The 7,837-nt window shown below is 42.0% G+C and overlaps 1 protein-coding gene across 1 annotated transcript in view; it reads left to right on the top strand.

Moving 5' to 3' along the window:
* The window catches only part of PARK2 (parkin RBR E3 ubiquitin protein ligase), a 1,426,764-nt gene that overhangs the window by 775,303 nt on the left and 643,624 nt on the right, over window positions 1-7,837 (top strand). The gene's annotated exons all lie outside the window — the stretch shown is intronic.

Here is a 7,837-nt window from a genome sequence, read left to right as displayed (position 1 = left end):
GGTATGGAGATAGGACACATCCCTGACATATACCCTTCCCAATTTTGAACTATGCAGTGTCACATTAAATTTCATAAAATTAATCACCATTGGATCTTGCCCATAATTACCCTGTCTTTTCAACAAGACCCTTCCCACTTTCTTGTCCCCCTCCCTCCACCCACCAAACTGCAACCCTGTGGTTTCAAACCTACTCTTCCTCACCCCTCTGCTATCATCCCCCCCCCCCACCTTGGGTTCCCATACATGTTTTACTAGTCATCCTTCTATTTCTACCATACTGGTCTTATGCAGTATTTGTCCTTATGAGACTGCATTTCTTCACTCAGCATAATGGGATCTAGCCTCTCTCAAGTTAGGTCATATTTTTCAAAATTATTGCTCCTGAGTGCTGCGTAGTATTCCATTGTGTGAATGTACCACAATTTCTCAATCTATTCCATTGTTGCTTGGACATTTGGGTTGTTTCCATGTTCTTGAAATGGTGACTAATGCTGCTATGAATATTGGTGTACAGATCTCCACTATGAATATTGGTGTACAGATCTCTGTTTCTCAGTTATAATTTCCTTGGGGTATATTCTTAGTAGTAGAATAGTTGGGCCATACAGAGTTTCTATGTTCTACTTTTTGAGAAAACACAAAACTGTCTGTCATAATGGTTGTACCATTCAATCCCACTAACAATCTATCCAACATTGTGTGGGGAAACTAAGAAAAGAGGGGATAAACAATGTACGTGGCATTGAAACAGACATAGGAGAGAACTGTATAAAAGGAACATATGATTAGGTATTATTGGCATTACAAGAGTCCAGAATAAGAGTTACATAGTAAAGTGGTCCAGGGTGGGGCACTGTATAACAGTGAAAGAACTTTCTTTCCAAAGAAAACGGCAAAGGGGAGGGGGGGACAGGTAGGAAAATATGCAACAATGAATGAATGGAAATCCAAGTTCTTTATAAACTTTCATTAAATTATATAAAAAAAGTCCCTCCCTCTCCAATATTTATTAACTGATGTTACTAAACTTTGTCACTGCACTTGGGGTCAGATTGTGACTTATAGTGGTTTTGATCTGCATCTCTCTTATTGGCAGTGATTTTGAGCACTTTTTTATGCTCATCAAAAGCTTTTTCCAACATAATGAAAAGAAAACCTACCAACTAGGAACAAACATTTGGCAATACCATCTCAGACAAGAGTCTCATAACAAAAGTTTACCAAATACTCCTGGGTCTCCAGAGGAAAAAGACGGATAACCCAATTACAAAAGGGGCAAAAGACATGAAAAGACTTTTTACAGAGAAAGACATCCAGATGGTCTACAGACACTCTGAGCTTTTTGAGTTGAGCACCTATACGTGGTCACTCTTCCAGCTAAGGCAGAGTCTTTGAGGAAGATATTCCACATGCCAGAGGAAAGGACCGGTTTCAGGCCTGGGCTCAGATTCTGGCAGCATATGACTTCCTTTGTTTTCTTCATTTGTTGAGCAAAGACGTCACAGAGTCTGCCATGATTCAGTGAGTAGGGACAAGACCCCCAGCTCTCAATACCATTAGCTGGTAGATATTGAGTTCACCCTAACTCGTGGGGGCCCCATGTGTTCCCCAGAAAGACTGTCCTCTATAGGGTTATCAGTGGCTGATTTTTCAAAGGTAAATCATGACCTCAGGCCTTTGTTGCCATCTGAATAGAGTCCACCTTATAACTCGAGCACATAAACCCAAGCTCTGCAACTCTGCTCCAGAGAGACTTCCATGTTAATGGCACCATCTTCAGTTCTCCCATGAACTTTCCTTTTTAATATTAGCTAAATGTCTCACAGGTATACCTAGTAGCTATATTTTATCTTCATTTCTGTGTTTTCTTTGACAATCAATTAAAGAACTAATATCTTTATATTGGTATTGGTAAAGAGTATTGACCATATAGATAGCTGGGAAATTGTCACCCTGCTTTACAGAATGGTTACACTGTGTTATGTTCCCACCAGCAATGTATATGAATTCTAATCTCTCCACACTCTCACCAGCATTCATTGTTTACTGTCTTGCTGAATATTGCTGAATATTGACATTTTTGCTGGAGTGAGATGATACTTTATTGTTGTTTATATTGGCATCTTTCTTACAGCTAATGATCTTGAGCATTTCTCCATATTTTGGCCATCTGGCTATCTTGTTTGATAAAGTGTCTGTTCATACCCTCTGCCTACTTTATAATGGAGTTGTATACTTTTTTCTTTTTGAAGAGTTGGAGTTTTGCAGAAGTTTTAAAAATGAAGCTCTTGCCAGATGTGTCATTGACAAATAATTTTTCCAATCTGTGCTTTCTCCTTTCTCTCTTGGGTAAATCTTTTGATGTACATGAGGATCTAATTTTAGGAGGTCCCCGTCGTGTAACTTACCCTCTGCTGGTTGTGCATCAGTTATAGTTGAGTCTATTTATGTCATTGCAGAAGTCTACTGCATTTAGCACCCGTTTCTAGTGTAGAAGCTGAGTCTCAGAGAATGTAGACAACTTACTCACGTGACTAGTCAGACTCACTCTTCATTTGTGAAATAATGATGACATACAGGGTGCACTGAAAAGGAGATTTCAGGACAGTATCTCATTTAAACCTTATAGTTATTGGTACCAATGTCATGTGCCTGTAGAATATTTAATAACAGTGAAGAACATTCAATACACCGTCACCTTCCCAAAGAACTGACAAATCTGTGTTTGATAGAAGCCTGCTCAGAATGCTCCGTGGAGGCAAGTAAGGGTAGAAATCATCTTAAATGTCTTGAGCATGTTATAAAAAATTCTCCAGGGTCTTCAAAACAAGAAAGACCCTCAATAAGATGATTTGAAACAGTGGCTGCTGAGATGAACGATTTGACAGCTGGGATTCTGAGGCTGGTGCACGACAGGGCGATGGGCTGTCCTTTGGGGCAAAGGATCGCTCTGGTTTACAACCAACTCGTATCCATCTTTGAAAACAAGTGCTGATCTCTGAAAGTCTCCACTACACTAAATTGGTCACCAATGTTATACAGTTATCATTGTTTTTAGAATAGTAAAGTGTATGTACTCAGGAAGAGTGAGAGGGGATGTAGTGACACTGAGGATTCTTTTCCTCACCTAGAAAGTGTAGACATTTGACTTTCCATTATGGGAGATCTTCAGGAATGAGCAATGTCAACACTGGGACTGTGTAAATCACCCACCACTGAGAGGACTCCTTCAGAATTTCATCAGAATCCAAAAGGAGGCCGGAAGAAGAACACCTCTCTCAGGAGCATAGGGTGGCATGTGTTTCTTGAGGTTGAACTGGACTTTTTGTTGTTGTTTTTTAATTTTTTTAATTAACTGTAATGGAAGTTTACAGAGACTTTGGATTTCCATTCATTCATTGTTGCACTTTTCTCCCTGTCCACCCCTCCCCCACAATTGGCTCTTCTCTTTGAAAAGTAAAAGAAAAATTCTTCCTCTGTTATACAATCCCTCCTCCCCCGAGAGCTGCACTTTTAACCTGGTGTTTTCCTTTGCTTGACACAGCATTTTCTACCAAAAACTAAAGGGGCATCTGCCTGCTTTCTCCGCATGTGACGCCCCACAGAGAGTCTCTTCCTGCTTAAAATCCTAGGTATGGGAGAGAAGGATGTCCGTCTTCTTCCCCGGAGATAAGGGTCTTGCGCTCCAGCCTGCAGTCTACCTCCATCCCCCTGCAGAATAGTCAGCAGGTCCCAGGGCTGACATGCGATGGGTGAGATGTCTGGTACTTGGAAGAAATTCTGAGAACAAACTTTCTGTACTTGCTGAAGACTGCTTACTTGAGTTTACAAGATCCTGAAGCCTCTTGTTTAGAAGAATAATTATCTAGCAAAATAATTCTGGTTCTTCACTTTGATATCTAATTTACAGTCATGCACTGAGCAAGGTGAAATTGGAAGACATGAACATCGGCTGGCAGCACTCACTGGTGTCTTAGCTTTAACCTCTCATTGTTTGTTGTTGTTGTTGTTAAGTGCTGTTGAGTTGTAGACGACTCATAGTGACCCTATGAACGGAAGTCCTCGACACTTGCATGACTTTCATCCTTTCTCCAGGTTCATAGGGTTTCCGGAGGCAAGCTGTTACGGAAGTGGATGCCACTCCTGCTTCCGAGCTTGTTTTAATTGGGGAGCTCCACCAAACTCTGTCCACCATGGGTGACCATTATCACATTTGACACACTAGTGTCACAGTGTTCAGCATCACAGCAACCATGAGTTACCTCTGTACGGCAAGTGGACACACCAGGGCTATACGACCTAGAAGAATGTTTGACTAAAAACAATGAAAAACAGGCCTGAGGGCCACTGGATTCGAGTCACTCACCTTTGGCTTGGTAGCATCACTTTCTGTCAACTAGGCCAACTCGTCTCTCTATATGAACTCTCATTTTTTTAAAAAGTGCTTTTTAGCTTACAAGGGAAAGTCACTTTCAAAGTAAGATTGTTTTCAAGGTTCAAGCTGTGCCTGCACTTGCTTGGGGTGCCTGTGGACTCAGCTTGCACGTTACCAACAAAAGAGAAACAGTGAGCGATGCTGAGCTGGGCCCTCCTGGGGCCTCAGAGCTTCCACCCCTTCTTCCTCCTGGCTCTGCTCTGAGGCCACACAGCCATAAACCTCTCCTGGAAGCGTTGCTAAAGGCTCTTAAGAGAATGTTCATCATCCTACCTTCAATTGCTGTGGTGATTGTTAGTGTTGTTATTTCTTATTTTGTTGCAAGGCCAAAATCCCCATTGGGATATCCTGAGAATGGATGGAGACACTCTGAAATAGATCATGGCAGCCCTGGTCAACCTTCCTTTCCCGCCATCCGCCAGGCGCTGCTTGCTCTGCTGACTGAGAGCTTCCACCCTGCTACCGAATGCTGTCAGACCCTCATCCAGAGACAGGGAAGCGCTGTGGAGCTTGGCGTGAAGTCACATGACGAGGGCCACCTCTGCTTAGCAGCTAAAGTCAGCAGTTCCCAGCTATCTTATGAGAGCCTTTCCCTGGGATTTAGAATTTTCCTCCCCACATAAATCAACAAGGCTTAGAACAGAGAAGACAGACTTTGCCACGTAAAATCTTTCGCAAGCCTTGGCTCTATTTTTCTGCAAATAACAATAACACCTTTGTAAACTGCGTGCAAACACATTAAGTGCATATAGGAAACTAATGCTAGAATAATAGTTTGTGCTGCTTCTAAAAAGAGAATAATGCACACCTTTTTTGTGTGTGAAACTATTGTACGTGTAACGTACATAGTGTCAGACTAAATAAATAAAATGTAAGCAGTTCACATCTATGAACTTGGGGAGAAAGCAGAGGAGTCTTCCCTCATCAAGATTTACAGCCTCAGAAATAGACTTGGGGTTCTCGATGAGTCAGAGTCGGCTCAGGAGCAGTTGTTGTTCTTGGGTGTCATCGAGTTGAATATGACTCAAAGCGCCCCTATGAACAGCAGTGGGATGGTATTAATATAAGAAGAAATGTCAAAGGAACACGCAAATCTGTCCCAGAGGGAGTGTGGCCTGAACATGCTCCTCCGAGGCACGGATGGCATCACTCCACCTCACAACTTTTGCCACGCTCTCAGGAGAGGTCAGTCTGAAGAAGGACATCATGCTTGGAAGAGTGGAGGGTCAGTAAAAGAGAGAGGAAGACCCTCAGTGAGATGCGCAGACACAGCATCGACAAAGCAGGAGTGGCATCCACTTCCTAAACAATGTGCCTCCGGAAACGCTATGAACTTTGATAAATGTCAGTAGTTATAGAGGGGCCTCAGGCCTTTTATTCATAAGGTTGCTATGAGTTGTGTTCGACTTGTAGACGATCAATAACAACATCAGGACAGGTCAGTCTGTGAAGAAAGATGTCATGCTTTGAATTTGTTCATAGGGTTGCAATGAGTTATGTTCAACTTGAAGATGACCAATAACAACATCAGGAGAGGTCAGTCATGCTTTGAAAAGTAAAGGGTCAGTAAAACAGAGAGGAAGACCCTCAGTGACATAAGTAGACACCGTAACCATGACAGTGGACTTGAACATGGCAGAGAATGGGAGGATGCTGCAAGGTCATGTAGGGTCTTGTGGCACAGAGGGTCCCTGTGAGGTGCAACCCACTTGGCTTTACCCAAGGACAGCAACAGGGTGGAGGACCTTCCTCTCTTTCCTGTCCCTCCCCCTTCCCAAGCATGATGTCCTTTCCCAGTAAATAACCTCTCCTAACAACATTCCCAAAGTATGTGAAATGACGTCTTATCATCTTTGCCTCCAAAGAGGAGTGTGGCTGCACTTTCTCCAACACATAGCTGTTAAGCAATGTCTTCTCCAGCACCATGGTTCCAAAGGATCAATTCTTCTTCCACCATCCTGACTCACTGTTCAGTTCTAGCAGTATAGCAAGTGATTGAAAAGGCCATGGCCTGGCTCAGGTGTACCTTAATCCTCAAAGTAACATGAAAGTCTTTAACACGACAGTGAAAGAGAGGAAGACCCTTAACCGAGTGGATTGACACAGTGACTGCAGCAGTGGGCTTGCGTGTGTCAGGGATGGCGAGGATGGCACAGGACAGGACAGGGTTCAGATGTGTTGTTCACAGGGTCACTAGGAGTCTTGATGATATTTAACAACAACAAGGACCACAACAATAGTGTCTTCTTAATAAGAAAGGCAGGGAGGGAAGTTAGGGGTCAATGAATGAGTTCTCTTCTCCGTCAGGACCACACTAAGTCTGAGAAAGCATCTATTACTGCCTTCGCTTTTTCTCAAAGTTGTAAAGACAAAGTTGTAATGACATTCTGTAGGCATCTTGCTATTTAGAGAATGGTTCTCAAATTCAGGCCTCTGTCACCAACATGCTATGTAAATAGTTCACTGTAAGAGTTGCTATTAATCTTTCCATGAGATTTTGTTCAAATAAACATATGTCCTTATTATTTTCTGTGCATGAATACAACTGTTTTTGTTGAAAGAGGATAAAAGTCCTGGTATCACAGTGCTTAGGTAGTTGCATTGTTAACCTAAAGGCAGGCACAGTAACTGGTCTTCTCTTGGTGCGATTTGCAACTCTGCAGACTCCATCCAGGGTTCATAGATGCTGAACTGGCCTTGATGACACTGAATTTGCTATTTAAAATGTATTTTATTAAAGAGTTCTGCTTTTCTTCTTTCACTAATTTAAAAGCAAATAAAACAAAAAGAAATTGCTGTGGCTTTTTTTTTTTTTAAGTACTGTGGCTTAGTGGTTAAGCTTTATGCTGGCAATCTAAAAGCTGTGTGTTTGAATCCACCAACCTATCAATGGGAGAAAGATGGGCAATATCCTGCCATGCAATTGATAGCCTCTAAAAACCTGCTGGAGGGTCATATATAAGTTGTTTCTGACTTCACTACAGTTTTTTAAATAATGTTTATTATATCCATGTGCTTCTAAAGATGAATATTAGATTTTTCTCATTGGCAAATGGACCACTCTGTTCCTCATTTGGATGACCCTTCCTGTTACCTCAGTACGAACGTGTTATTTTATTATAATCACTGCCTATCTGTTTCAATCATGCATCTAATTGTTCCATTCACATACTGATCTTTCTTTATTAAAAACATACAAGTCAACGTGCATCAATTCCACAATCCCTCCATGGACGCATCAGCTGTGCTGGTTGCATTCTTTTGGCTACCTTCGCCCTCATTCACTGAATTCATCCCATTATTTTTGCCTCACAGTGTGATAATGAATGTTGTTGTTGTTGTTGTTATGTGCCGTCGAGTCGCCTGCGACTCATAGCGACCCTATGTACAATAGCTCTA

This window comes from Elephantulus edwardii, unplaced genomic scaffold (assembly GCF_000299155.1).
Source record: "Elephantulus edwardii isolate Elephantulus edwardi_28Jun2011 unplaced genomic scaffold, EleEdw1.0 scaffold00024, whole genome shotgun sequence".
Lineage (NCBI taxonomy): Eukaryota > Metazoa > Chordata > Mammalia > Macroscelidea > Macroscelididae > Elephantulus > Elephantulus edwardii.
This window is presented reverse-complemented; position numbering and strand designations above follow the sequence as displayed.